We start from the raw sequence: 15567 nt of genomic DNA on the forward strand, positions 1-15567 counted from the left end.
GCAGCTGGCCTTTAGCTGTGGAACACATGAAATTTTTAATCCAAAACTTTTAAAATTAAATTATGAAGTCATCACAAACTGTACCAGAACGGCCCCTTTATAGGAAGTGAGGATGCCTGGAGGCTTGCTTAAGCAAGGCCCACTCTGTTCAGTTTAGAGGAGAGGCCCCAGGCCTCCATCTCAGTGGAAAGGACGCCAGGAGCGGGTATATTCCATTCATTTAAACATGCCAACAAACGTTTGTTGAGGGCCTACTATGTGCAAATGGGGCAGTACTGTATGCACATTGCACGCTGGGGCAGTACGCCGCTGCCTACCGCACGAGGTCGGCTCCTACCCAGCCCGCCATCGCCACGCTGCGGTGCTTCTCCGCAGGGCCTCTCGCCGCCCACTGCGCAGGCGTAGATGCGACCTCACCTCACGTGCGGCATCTCCTTGCGGGTGCCTACGGATCCTGTGGGAGCAGATGTTGATTCCGAGGACCTGACCTGCAAAGAAGGCTGCTCAAGGTTTGTGGGGAATGTGGGGATGAAGCGAGGGGGTTTAGAAACTAGCAAGGTTCCCGGGGAACTAAAAAGGGAAAGAATGTTGATTATCATAAAGTTCAGGGACTCTTAACCTGGGCCCAGAGTGGACCTCGGAGGGTCAGGACGCGCGGACAGGTAAAGTGAAATATGAACTGGCTTGCATGAGCTGATTCCCACGCCGCGGAGGGCCCCTGAGGTAGCCCGGCGCCTCACGTAGCAGGGGGCCTCGGGTTACAGCTGCCCGAAGGCAAAAGGGAGCAGTGCAGACGCTCTAGCCCTCAGCATGGAGCCGGCGGCGCCTCGAACATTCTACTCAAATCCGTCTGGGCCCCCGACGGCCGGGGGCTGTTTCCGGGGGCGGGGCGGAGCTTCACGGGGGCACCGCCCACTCCTGGACCTCAGGTCCCGACTCCCGCGCGGCTCTCCACATTGTTGCTGCCGCGGCGCCGTGAGGCGATCAGCCGCCCGGGCCACCGGGGCGTCTGCGCGCCGCGTCGCCCCCGAGCAGAGCCCGCGCTCGGACGATGCCCGCCGGCGCCGGCCGCCCGCTGTCTCGCTGCAGGAGCCGGTGGCCGTGGGGGCGCTCGGGTAGGCGAGGGCGACTCAGGAGGCGGGCGCGGAGGGCGTTCGGGGATGCGCCGCCGCGCGTCCGGGGTGCTTTGGCCGTTGTAAGGGCTGCGTGGAGGTTTGGCGAGACAGCTGCGCCATGGTGGTTTTGGACTTGTTGATTGAACTCTGAAGGTACTGACACTTGCCCCGTCCCACAGAGGTGTGGGTGCCGAAGCCGTCCCCTGACAGGCAGGTAGTTGAATAGGAGCCACTTCCTGTGCCCGTCCCTTCTCATCAGATCTTTTCAGGCTCCTTTCCATGCTTGTGGTTGAATTTATTCCATTTATTTGACATACTCAGTTTGAGGTAACACGGCGCCCGTGGTGGCTGTGTGGAAAACACTGGTAACGATGCTGCAGAAAGTGGAAAGGTTATTGGTAACTCCAAGGCTTTAAAAAGAGCACAGTTCCCCTCAAGTTTTAAGCATTGTGGGCTCTGAGTGCGATGTAAAGCACCCCAGCACCCGCTAAGTGCATGGTTTGCTTTGAGGATGACAGATTGAATATGGCACTTTCAAAGTACGAAGTCGAAGTCACACAAAATTAAAATTTGCTTAAGTTTTGAGTCGTCTTTCTGACGTGTTAAGTATGTGTACAAGGAGTAGAAGTGGTACAGCTTGAAAGAGTGATTGAGTTCAATTTAGCAAATACTTAATTTTATGTATTTTGTATTCTAAAAAGGTTTTAAAAAGGCTTCATTCATCGTTACTGATTGGAATGGGTACATTTTAACAGTTGAGGCCAAGGGAGCTGGAGGATTGAAGTCAGTAGTTAAAAGAGATTTTCATTGTGCTGTCATTGCCCACTTTTTTAAAAGCTTCTAATTAAAAAAAGAAAAACCCAACTGTTTTTATCTTATGGCCTAGGTATTTAGAATTCTGAACCTTACCTAATCTTAGCGATGTCAAAATTTTGGAGAGAATGCCTAAGGGTCTTGAATACCCATGCACATTTCCTTTTTAAAAATTTATTGAAGTAGTCACATAATTAGGGAAAAATAGGTATTAGCTGTAGAGTTTAGTTATTGACCAATAGGGAAAAGAGCATGATAACTTTTATTTACATTCTCTGAAATTTTGATTCTAGTGGCTAATGATAAGTTCAATTTTATTATATATTTCAGTCGTGTTTTTATAGTTTAATACATTTAAAGTGTTTTGTCACTTCACAATATGAACATAAAGAATCATGTTGTATGCCTGAAACTAATGTAATGTTGATGTCAATTATATCTCAATTTTTAAATGCTTTTTAAACCAGTGAAATATAATTATAGTACTCTTATTAATAAAATGTCATTATATTTTATTCAATTACAAGTGATCTGAGGATCACTTTTTCTTTCAGTACAGCAACTAATGTATTTGGGCACTTTTAAATTATAAAGTTATGTTTTACTATACTGAGAGATGACACACTGTACCTGGATTGCAAAAATTTTAAGTAAGGGAAAACAATCACCATTTTTACAATACCTGAGGATTAATTTTAGAAAATCAGCAATTATGATTTTTGGTTAATCTATTATTATGCTTTGCTTTTGCTGTGTTCCTGTTTTCTCATTTATTTCAAAGTACCTTTGCTTTCATGAAGGATGATATAGGAGATTTGAAGTTCCTTCATATTATCCTGTTAGATGTGATGGAATCTGATTAACTCTGCACACCCTGAATGTGTTGCACAGTTGGGATTCATTTTCCTGTAAATTTTACCTTTTCTCTACTCATATTTTGTTCCTTATCTTTATCAAAAAGGAGTGTTTTTCAATTCAACAAATATTTCCAGAGCACCAGTGCTTTATTCACTGATTTAATGTGTTTATAAGTGATACTCTAAGATGATTTTTTTTTACTTTGTAATACTTTCAGTTTTATAAAGTTAATGTGGCAATAGCGTTAGAGTGTCAGAAATTAACTTCTTAGAAATAGCTCTATTTTACAAGATGAGGTAAAGTTGCATAGTAAGTAGAGCAAAGTTCAGAAACATTTCAACTCATATGTAGAGTAAATTTGAGGATCGCTTTAATGAGCAACTTTGCCTATGAAGATAGTCCCTGAAGTCTGGTAGCAACTCTATATCCTTAGAATGTATAGTCCACATAATACAAAGCCTTTGTAATTATGGCTCTTTGAAACGAATGATAGCTGCTCCTGAGGGTGTGTCTTATTAATTACAACAGCTGAGACTTTGGCGAAGCTGCAGCTATTGCCTTCCCCAGTGTGGCTGTGAATGTAAGTGGGCAGTTCAGTCCCTCTCGGAACCTGGTGTTCCTTTGGGATAGCTTTGATAGTGCTTATTAGGTCCCGAGGTGTACAAAGCTATTCTGATTTTTAGGTTTCTCTGAGACATTTAACCTACTGTGACTCAACTTGAGAATTTCAGGACAGTGCAATAGAGAAAATCAGTGATTTATGTATCTAGCTCATCAAGACAAATCTAAAACCCCCTGTACAAGTGCTGATGCCTCAAGTGGGGAACAGAACTTTCTTTCTGTCAGTGAAGATAACTCACTTCCTTTTCACTTGTATAAGCACAGGCTTGTTAGCATTGATATCTTTACAGGTTGCACAGCAAGACTATAAAATGCATGTGAGAGACAGAAAATGAATGATTAATCGGGATTATCTATTTAAACCAGCTGGAACCATTGTAATCCTCTCATGTAGAGGTTCTTAAGTTGGGATACATGAACTTCAGTGATGACTTGAAGTCTCTAATTACAAAAAATGTCTGGGTTGCGTTAATTTTTGCTGAGGAAAAGGTCGTGGCTTCATCAGACTCTCTTTAAGGATGTGAGGCCCCCTCCCTCAAAAACAAGTTTAACAGAAATAAACTTGAGAGAGCTGTTTTCACAGGAACGCATTTTCAGTTTTATAAGCTGAAATAGCTAGGTAATAGTAGAACTAGGACTCATATCTAGGCTTTTGACTGCCAGTCCTTTGCTTCTTCCAATAGTCCACATTTATTGCACATTGTAGTGACCTCTCTATGAGCAGGCAGTGTTCTGTACCCTGTGGCTTACAAGTTTGGAGAGACATTTCAAGCTCATGTAAACATTTTAATGCCGGATCTTAGCAGAAACTATGAGGAAAAAATTAATTATCATATGTACAGGAAGATAGGAACAAGTATTTCCTAATATAAATAAATGAAAACATTACTATTTTTTTGCCATTAATATAAAAGAACAAATTTAAAAGGGACAAAGCTTGTATAAAAATCAATGAATTCTTTGCTAGTAGAATTACTTATTGTGGTGGTCAGGGAAGTCTGTAAGCCCTTTGAGCTTGAAATGCTAATTTTACTTAAGGTTTATATATCCTTTACATTCTGTGTTGTGTTGTGCATGACATATTTAGCCAAGAAATAGGAAGCAACTTCAGTGAACAGTAAAAGAACAAATTTTAAAGGGAAGTTCTACAAATCCATCTTTATCTCTCTCTCGAAAACCCAACTTTTTGTATTTGCATGTGTCTTTCAAGCCCATTTCAATTAAAACTATTGTTTTTGTTTTCCCAGATTTATTGTGTGCCTGCCCTTCTGAGGTATTTAGCCCATACAAATACAAACCCTTTATGAATACTTGTTCTCTCTTAGAGAATAGGGCTTCACAGGTCAATAGTATAACTATTTGAAAAAGGTTGGAGGAATGTTGGGTGATTAGCATTAAACAGAAGGAAAAAAGAATACCTCCTTGTGTGATTAAACATGCGCTACTAATAGCCGACACTTACCTAGTGCTTTAATATGAATCAGTCATTGTTCTGTGTGCTGCATGTATTAACTGATTTAATCAACGCAGCAGCAGTGTCAATTAACTGAATTAACTTAGCATGGAGATATTTGTTAACTTACTTATTTTTATATAAGTAGAAACCGAGGCACTGAGAATAGGTAACTGGTCCAAAATTGCACAGTTAGTGAGGGGCAGAACAGAATAGAATATGAACCAGGTAATCTGGGTTTACCAAACTGCCACTAAAAATAACCACCTCTTATCTGCGGTATGAATAAGTTAAATCATTTTTTTAAAAACAGTTTATTTGAACTACCTATAAATTTTTTAAGGGAAAATTATTTGCTACAAATATACTGAATCTGGAAAAAAGGCTAATGGCAAATTACTGTTTGGTTATCTTATATTTACAGACCATCCAAAAGTTGTACTAAAATTTGTAGTCTAATAGAAGATAGCACCACAGAAGCCAAGAAAAATGATCCAAGTTTACTTCTCTGTCTAGGGTGTTGAGCTGGTGTTCTAGGTACTTCTTTTCTGGGAACTTGATAATACTCAAGTTTTGCCTACAGTTTTCTTTGAAGTCCTGTAAGTCTCTCCAGTCTGACTGTTTGGTGTATTCCCACCAGGTTTATTTCAGTATTTTAGACATTGCATGATTAAATTGCTTCTACATAATATTTGAGAAGCTTCTTTATCTTAAAATGAATGTGATATTAGAAATAGACAAATTATATATTAAAACCCATTCTTGATAGGACCATAGTAAGGATGTACATTATCCATTTGTTGCTGATATGAAAGAAGATTGGAAAATTGCCAGTGCCTTTCTCAAATTTAAATAGGAAAAGAGATTGATTTTTAAGTGAACATTCTGCATCTTTCATGAGGATGTATAATTAGATCAATTTAGGAATTATAATTGTATACTGATGTTTTTTGGGTATAACTCCATTACAATTATATATGAGCCAATACTAAATAGTTATCTTTAAAAGAAAAAGTTTGTTTTTATTTTATTTCTTTGTCCTCAACCATGCATTTCTTACTTTTAGGTTCAGCAGACCATTATAGGTGAATAATGATGGGTGGTTATATTTTCCTCATTTAGAGGTGTCAAAAAATTAAACTACTGTTGAATTCTTTGGACTAACATGGAAAGATAGCTTAATATTTTTAAATGAGCAGAGCAACTTGAATAGCAAGAATAATCCAGTGCACATTTCATTAGCATTAGAGGGCAATCTGAGGAATACTGCTGGTTTTTAACTAGTAAAAATACAATTATCCCTGTGCAGGAGGGATTAAGTGTTCAGTCCTATTTAGAGATTTATCAGGCAGTGCCTCGTGTATTATCTATATAGCTATTTTTCTTATATTAATAAAAATGAACTGTGTGGATTTTTAGATAAGACCAATTTTAGAGGTTATTTTTGTTGTTGGGGAAAGTAACTTTTAAGTTTTCTACAAAAATTAAATAAAGTGATTATTATTATTCATTCTCTTCCAAGGGTTTTCAATTCCCTTGAAAATAGTATGTCATTATCTTTAATTATCTGATTATTCCTTTGTATTTCCCCAATGTCTTTTAAAAAGTCTCATAGCCATAATAGATTAGTTACTAATCTTATCCCTGTGCTTTTACAATAATTCCCTAACTCCTTTTGCATCTAATTTCCATCTGAGCAGAGCATGCACTCCGTTTGGCATTAGACTGATTGATTGATCTATTCCTCATCTTTTTTCAGTCTAGTAGCACAATTAACTTCCATATTTTATACCCTTCTAGCAATATATCTACTATCCAGAAGTTTAGCCAGGTGTTCGTCTCTCTCTTTTTACTTGTATAGGAAGGACAAGGAGTGGCTGGCTAGGAGGTGATTTTTTTTTTGATGTTTCATTTGCTTTTCACTGTGTTTTCAATATAGTAACTTAAAGGAAGGCATTCCTTATATTTAGTATTTGGGTAACAATTATTCTGTCATTGTGTTCATGAAATAAGGTTGATATGTAGGAGCAGGGTAGGTAGTCCAGGTTATCTTCCTTGTGCAGTAGATTCCAAATCATCCTTTAGTAGTTTAGTCCATGGTAGAGTGGTTTTATTTCGGTCAAACCAGTCAGAATGTGGTCATTTGAGAAGGCTGAAAGGAGGACTAGGACTGGAGGATTGAATGTTGAACAGTTGGGCTGTTCTCTCATCTTTCTCTGTAGCCAGGATGACTTTTGCCTCTTTGTGGAACCTGATCTGTTTTTACCAAAGCACTTAGACTCTGAAGGGAAAGAAACCAGGGGAGTTCTAGCCCTTGGGGGCCCCTTAACTTTAATTATTCCCCTGAGAAAAAGCAGCTGGACTGGAAGTCTCCTGCCCAGAGTCTAGGCTCTTGGGATAGTCTTTAAAGCATGTAAATTACTTTTAACTTTACTTTCATTTGACTGTGTTTAATAGATACAGGATTCTCCTTGGGCCTGGAGGGAGAACCTGTCCAAAATTTTTGGAGAAATCCATCTAGTACAGGGCATTAAAACAAAATTAGGGCATCTGAGTCACCACAAAGTCATGGAAATCTTTAATTACTAGATTTTTGTTCTAATCTAGGAAATTCTTTGTATTGGAGGTTGGTTGATCCAACATAGACAACTGAACATGGGTTATTGTGATAAAACAGTTAAACCACATAGTTTAAAAGATGATACTTCTTTTACCTATTGTCTTTGTCATAAGGGCAACAGACTAAATCTCAGCAATAAATATAAGGGAGTAAGTCTTGAGAAATGTACTGGTAGTCCTTGGGATCCTTCCTTCCTGAAGTGCCCACATTTTATTGTGCCTGATCGTCTAGATTGGTGGTTCACAAAATGTCCCTGAATCATCAGCATCATCTGGGAATTTGTTAGAAATAAAATTCCTGGGCCCAGGTCAGACATTCTGAATAGAAACTCTGGGGATGGGTTTCAGTAATCTTGTTTTATTAAAGCCCTCTAGGTGATTCTGGTGTATTTTAAAGTTTGAGAACCATAACCCTAGATCATTGGAGATGAACCATGATGTTTTTGCTTTGCTAGTCCATTGCTTCAATATAAATATCTTATTACTTGTGTGGTTATTACTGCCTATGTGTGCACCAGGATTAGGCAATCTGTGTTATTACTGTTACATTGCATGGTACCCAAACTAAAATTGTTGGTGGCCTTCAGAGTTCTATTTTCTTGTCTTTCCTTCTTGTTGAATGCCTGGAGCAAGGTAGCTGCTTGATAAATACTTATTGAATGAATTAATTGCCTGCCTCCCTTCCTGCCCCAAAAAGCAAAACCACAATCTTTTTTTTTTTTATTGAAGTATCATTCATATACAATCTTACGTTGGTTTCAAATGTACAACACAGTGGTTCAACAGTTGCCCATATTATTAAATCTTCACCCCCTCTGGTGCCAAAACCACATTCTTTTTAAAATTCATTTTGGATTCTTTTTCTGCAAGAACATTAAGCCTAGAAGTCAGGTTCCCAGTTAAGAACATTTCTTTTTCTTAATAGTAAAAGTGGTTGAAAGAGATAGCTAATGCTAAATATAAAAAGGAAGAAGGGGAAAAAGGAAACTCCTCTCATGTAGCTGATTAGGTGCTTGCCTCAGAATTATCTACCAGTAGGTCTCAAATCTAGGTTGCATTTGAATTGCCTGGAGAACTTGTCAGATCACAGATTGCTGGGCCCAACTCCTAGGGTTTCTGACTGAGTAGGTCTGAGATGGGGCCAGAAGATTTGCTTTGCTAACATGTTTCCAGCTTGATGCTGGAACATGTCTAGGGACAATTTGAGAAGCACTGACCTTAGTTCACTAATACCTTGAAACACAGATAATTTCACAAATGTTAATTTTAATTCCTGGTGCTTGCATAGCCAATGGTCTACCTATAGTTGGTAAAGTACAGTATATACCTGGATAACAAATTTACTGAATAATATTTCTTTCCAGAGGTGTCTTTTAAGATCTTTTTCAACACAAAACTTTTTTTAAAGCTTCTTTAAATACAGACTCAAAACTAAATAATTGAATTAAATAGAGTGGAGCAGATTCTTTACCCCATTCTTGTCACATGGGTCACTTCATTTCTCTCCTTCTCTTTTTATTTTTACCTCAAGCTTTGTTGAGAATTTAGCTAAGCTACTCCATGGTATTGCTGTCTTGGCATTCATTCTCTTTGGTCTCCAGTGACCTTAAGCTGACACTAGCCCCCTCATGTAAGTTCATGCCGTTAACAGTAGCCCTCAAAGTCACAAGCAAATGGAAGTTTCTGATATGACTTCCCCACCAGCCTTGTGATCAACAGTCTCCCTGGGTTCCCCCATGGCCTTCCCTTTGTATACCCCTTGTTAAGACCTCTGAGTGGCTTACTGAAACTCTGCCCTTGTGATTTGAGTTAACCGATCCAGCCTTAGCCCAGGAATCCCAAAGCATTCATCCCACAGACCCTAATAAAGGCATGTGTCCCAGGTCCTGCTCTCTCTGCCTTTACTCTGCCTTGACCTCCCCGTGTGGCTCCTTCAGGCATGTCAAGTACAGTTGACCCTTTACCAACATGGGTTTGAACTGTATGGGTCCCCTTAGATGGGGATTTATTCCAATAAAAACATTCGAGAATTTTTTGGAGATTTGTGACAGTTTGAAAAACATTTTCTTTTCTCTAGCTTACTTTATTGCAGGAATACAGTTATAATACATATAACATGCACATATACACATGTGTATGTTATATGTATGATTAGTGTATCATTGAGGCTCTGGGTCAACAGTAGACAGTTAAGTTTTGGGGAATTTTCAGCTGTAGGAGCATCAGCACCCCTAAGCCCAGAATTATTCAAGGGTCCACTGTACTTCCTCCAGGACCTGTAACCAATTAACTTTTCTATTTTAATTCCTCTTGTGGTATCTTTTTGAACCTTAGCTCACCATCCAGGACTCTGGGCTCCACCTAATAAGTGTTAATTTGACAAATTCAAAACTAGCTTACTTAATTTTCTGATATAGTTTTATACCCCAAAATGTGTTGGTTGTTTCACCTTGTTAGTTGATATGTGTTTCTCTATTTTCTGCCCTCAAATGCAACAAGTTCCTAAAGAATAGAAAAGTTGACACTTTAGGGTTTTATTCTCACAACTGAATTCTCACAACTGAACACAGTTTTGTAGACGTGATTCCTTGTCACTTGAATTATTTCATAACACATTCTTAGCGTTTCCGTAAACAGGCTAAAATGAGGTAAAACAGGCTCCTCCCCTGCCCCCACTCTTCTATAAGCCTTCTTTTTTTTTTCTTGATTAGCAGGTAGTTCTCAACAAGGAGATCTGAAGTATATCAATTAATACAGAATTCTATTTAATTGGCGCTTTAGTTGAATATTTTCAACCATAACCCAATACAAATACATACATACCTCTGCAGAGAAAATTCAGAGTTACTGTACTAGTATATCTGGTAGAGAAAACAAGGCTTGAAGACAGTTTCATTTTTTCTTTTAATGGGTTATCCCTTGAGTTTGTGGAAAGGCTTACCAAATAAGTACCTTCTTTGTGAAAACCTGTGGCTGGTGTTCTTGTAATTTCAGGGTCTCCTTAGTGAATATATATATTTTTTTCCTATTTCAGGGATTTTGTTTGCCACTATTTTGCCATCCCAGAAAGTCTGGACTAGCTCTGTGCATGTGTCTTTTTGTTAACATCCTTTCTAGAGCAACTTCATTGACCAAATTGAAAGACAAAATATTAACCTTTACATCTTCATCCATACTGGTTTTTTATGCATGACAGTTGTGTTAATTAACAAGTTGCTTCAGGTTCTTGTTAATATACTGACTTAAAATTATCCTTTAATTTAGTATAACTAATCATCAATTTCTAAATGCATATATTACCCATATGTTATTACTGAATATTTAATATAAAATTTTTGACATTTGTATGAGAATGCCAGCTCCTATCATGGCAATTTGTGCAAAAGAGACCATCATTGTCAAAGTGCTTAACATTTCTAGTTCCCACATTATTTGCCATTTCATTTTTATATGCTCAGTCTCTCATCCTTACTTTCTTGATACTATATGACTATACTTACCTCTGATTGGTTCTTTATTATCTCTACTTCTGCTTCTGTTTCTTTGGGCCTCTTGGGCAATGACACTCATTAAATTATTTGAGTAAATCCTAAGCAAAATAATAACTCAGTAAAGGATAAGATGTCCTTTTGTTTACACATTGAGTTTTAAAATGTATTAATGTTATTTTCAAAACTGGATCTACAATTTCTATTAAAATACCTTTTTATTTTCTCAAATGCTTAACTTGGAGAAAAGACAAAAATTTAGAATTTGGAGTCAGTCCAAAATTTTGCTGATGTTTCAATGAATGGATTAGTACCACATAGATACCATCATGTAACCAGTAGTATTATCCTGAAATCAAGACATAAGTAGTGTTATACTGGAATCAAGACCTAATTATAATAGGTCATTAAGATTTATACAAACTGTAATTCTTTCTTGTTTCCATGGTGCATACAATCAGATTTAAGGTTTAAATGTCTCTAGAAAGAAACTTGGTGGGAGTAATGTAGTGGTTTAGAATCCAGCATCAAGCCTGGATTTGAAAAATAATTTAGCAGTTTGGTAGTTTTAGGCACATTTCTTAACCTTTCTGAGTCTCTGTTTTCTCATCTGAAAAATGGGAATACATATCAATACTACTTTACTAATCAGTGAGGATGAAATACAAAATTTTCAAAAATGGATCTACATTTTTTTTCTTGATTAACAGGTAGTTCTCAAGGATACTGTAAAGTACCTACACGGTACATAGCATGTATCATAACCGTATTCAATCACTTAAACAATTTTAGCATAGAATTAGCAGTGTTACTTAGTGTTCATATTTTTTACTATATATAAAAATGGAAGAACAAGTTCATCTGATGTGTCATAGTGTCATTTTCTCTACTAGGTGACTGCTTAAAAGTGGTGAGCTGATTGGGAACAGCACACAAGAATGTATGAAGGGAAGAGAAAGACTTAGAAGAGGAATGAAGGAGGGGAAAAGAACACAAGGGTGTGAGAGAAAAGGCACTGCGACATGCAGAGAACAGACCTCTCCCTCCCCTAAAATGAAACAGACATCAAAAGGGAGGCAAAAATCAGGAGAGAAAAGTGAATGGAGAGGACAATAAAGAATTATTCCAGAGGTAGTTTCTGACCATATTCTCTGATATTTCTGCCTTTTTCTTTTTTCATAGATATTCATTTATCATTTTTCATGTATGGATTGATTCCTAATCAAAACTATATGATGGTAGATTCCACTGAAGAGCGGTAAGTATTTCAAACAATGGCTTTGCTCCTGCTATTTCCTGTAGTACTGTATTGATTTTTTCATCCCACTTGGGGTAGGCCTTCTAGTTTACAACTGACTTAAAAATAATTTGGCAATAAGGTAACATGAAACTGTATTTTTTTTCACATGTTGGAGTGCTTTTAAAGTATATACATATTTATCCTTTGCAGTAAATATTTATTGGGTACTTAATGAAGAACAGTAATTGGTGATTCAGAGAGAGAAAAATGGGTAAAGTCCAGTGGAGAAGATTGGCCCATGTAAAATTGACCTTAATTTAGCATACATGTTGAATCTTTGACTAACAGGCCAATACTCAAGTATTTCATAGAACATTTGTGGTGTTCAAGGTTTGGACTTGTCTTTTGAATCAGTACATAAGTATAAGAAACTTATTTTGTAGCCAGTCTTTTTTTTTTTTCCTAATCAAAAGTGGTATTGCCACATTTGGTCACCCACATATTAATCAACTAAGTTTTAAGTGATATTTGATTGATTCTAAAAACAAAACAGCTCACAGGATGAAAATAGGACCAACTATTGACATTTAATAATCAAAAGAGCCATAGTTATAGAAGCACTCTAAGCAAATAAGTTTTCTAAATAGTTTGAAAGTTAGAGGAGGGCTCAGATCTTTTAACTTTTACGAAGCTATCAGACTTTTATGGTATCAACTTACATACGGTTTCCTGCATTGCCTGTATGTGGATACAGAAGAAATGTAAACATAGAGACTAAGGTGGCAGCAAGGGGAATAAATGGAGGAGGAGGTAAAACATTTTGCAGTTTACAGTACAACTTTAAGTCTTACAGAAACAAGTGAAAAGAGTAAAGCTTAGGAGCACCTACTTAGAGGCATAATCAACACAAACTCGTGTCTGCTCAGTTATTGTATAGACTCTTTACTGTATCATAAATACTTTCCAAAAAATTCTGTTTCAAAATGAAGATATAGTTAATACAATTAATCCTAAAAGAGCAACAGGAAAGAAGGCTGTGCCAGACTGCACACACCTGGAGAACAGAGCAGATCTCACAAAACAGGGTAAAATACCAAAGCCTTGATCCAGTGGGACCCAAGCCCTTCCCCCAGCCCAGCTCACCGTCGGGAGGAAGAGAAACAGAGTGGGGAGGAGAGAGGAAGCCTAGGACTGCTGAACACCCAGCCCTGGAGATCCGCTTTGGGAGCACAAAAGCTACATTGCATGGTGCTCTGGAAATTAGTGGGGTTGGAAAGCTAAGAGAGGTGGAATTCTTGGAGAGACTGAGATTCCAGCCATTTGTGGAGGACAGAGATCCACATTCGGCTACTCTGAGACAAAGGAAAGGAGGGCGGTCTGAGTGGCTTGCTAGCAGCGAGAAGGCTGCTGAAGGCACGGGATTTGTACGGAGCTTGCTGTGCAGGAGAAGGGATAGGTGGACAAAGTTGTCTGGGCACATTCTGCCTAACAAGTTGGGAATTCTCAGAAGCTTCAGGCACTCCATTCCCCTGGCTGGCTACTCAGCTCCGAGACCCCTCCACTGTGACACACAGCCTGCTGTGCCTTCTTCTGGCCTTTCACTTGATTTTCCAATCATGCGAATATTGTCCCCCCACATACCCAATTAGTCACTGTCCATCAGTGTAGTAAGATGCTGTAGAATCACTACTTGTCTTCTCTGTGTTGCACAGCCCTCCCTGTGCCCCCCCCCACATTATACATGCTAATCATAAGGCCCCTTTCTACTCCCCCACCCTTCTCCCTCCCTTCCCACCCATCCTCCCCACTCCCTTTCCCTTTGGTAACTATTAGTCCATTCTTGGGTTCTGTGATTCTGCTGATGTTTTGTTCCTTCAGTTTTTCCTTTGTTCTTATATTCCACATATTAGTGAAATCATTTGGTACTTGTCTTTCTCCACCTGGCTTTTTTCACTGAGCATAAGACCCTCTAGTCCCACCCATGTTGTTGCAAATGGGAGAATTTCTTTTCTTTTTATGGCTGAATAATATTCCACTGTATATATGTACCACATCTTCTTTACCCATTCATCTATTGATGAACACTTAGGTTGCTTCCATATCTTAGTTATTGCAGATAGTGTGGCGATAAACAGGTGCATTTTTCACTTTGAGTCAGGGATTTTGTTTTCTTCAGGTAAATTCCTAGGAGTGGAAGTACTGGGTCAAATGGAATTTCTATTTTTAGCTTTTTGAGGAACCGCCATATTGTTTTCCAAAGTGGTTGCAGCAAATTACATTCCCACCAATAGTGTAGGAAGTTTTCTATTTCTGCATCCTCCCCAGAATTTGTTGTTTCTTATCTTTTGAAGAATGGCCATTCTAACCCGTGTGAGGTGTTATCATCTCATTGTGGTTTTAATTTGCATTTCCCTGATGATTAATGACATAGAGCATCTTTTCATGTGCCTGTTGGCCATTTGTATTTCTTCTTTGGAGAAGTATCTGTCTGTTCAGGTCCTCTGCCCAACTTTTAATCAGGTTGTTTGTTTTTTGGTGTTGAGGAGTCAAGGGCCATTTTAAATAGAACAAAAAGTATAACAAAACTACTCTTGAGCCTCCTTTGCTGTTTTGTTTCCAGTTTTCTGTTAATTTTATGTAAAGAGTGTAGAATGATCTAGAAACATCTTTAATAACTTCTACCTTCTGTATATAAGACTGAAGGGCAGTTCTTTTTTAATTTATGACTATCATTTTTCTGTAGTTAGGCATTCCAGAAGTCCTTCTCCCCTGAGCACCAAGTCATCCATAGCTAAACCTCAGAAGAAAGAACTTAAGAAAAAATTAAGGATAGCTTCTTCAGTCAACTACAGTGAAGTTGAGCATTCTTTAAATGTGTGTGTGCACAAAGTTTTGGCACCTAAACCTTTGAAAAACCTATACATTTATCTAATGGGATACATGCCACATAATATTGAATCTGAAATTGGTAGGAAGAAATGATCTGATGCTCAGCCACATTGTCTTGTTCAAATGGATAGGCAAATAGAAGTCAATATTTAGGTGAAACAAGAGAAATCCCCCATTCAACACTGATTGAAAATCTGTTTGTGTAAAATTAAGTGTTAACCTTTGAATCATTCTATTATGCATTTTTTATACGAGCCTTTTCCTTCTCATCATACAGATCATAATCTTTTTGATTGTGACATTTCTAACAATCAGTTCTACTTGACTATTGGAGATATTCTAAAAATCTGTGTGTGTTTGGGACATTAATAAATTCCCTATACCTTTTTCTAATTTAAAATAAAGGTATTTCATTGAAGTAACCTAAGTGTCCATCGATAGATAAATGCATAAAAAAGGTTGATACATACA

The 15567-nt window shown here is 38.2% G+C and overlaps 1 protein-coding gene across 2 annotated transcripts in view; it reads left to right on the forward strand.

The window, feature by feature from the left end:
* The first annotated feature begins 411 nt into the window (after nt 1-411).
* Nucleotides 412-15567, forward strand: part of TEX15 (testis expressed 15, meiosis and synapsis associated) — a 62352-nt gene continuing 47196 nt past the window's right edge. The window contains exons 1-2 of one of the 2 annotated variants that reach the window (XM_036995529.2): nt 412-509; nt 12150-12225. The gene's annotated coding sequence lies outside the window, so the exon portion shown is untranslated. Of the gene's footprint in view, nt 510-1206; nt 1269-11860; nt 12099-12149; nt 12226-15567 lie in introns of those variants that run through there. The other variant, XM_073219049.1, reaches the window with a different exon arrangement.

Source organism: Manis javanica, chromosome 12, assembly GCF_040802235.1.
Source record: "Manis javanica isolate MJ-LG chromosome 12, MJ_LKY, whole genome shotgun sequence".
Taxonomy (NCBI): Eukaryota; Metazoa; Chordata; class Mammalia; order Pholidota; family Manidae; genus Manis; species Manis javanica.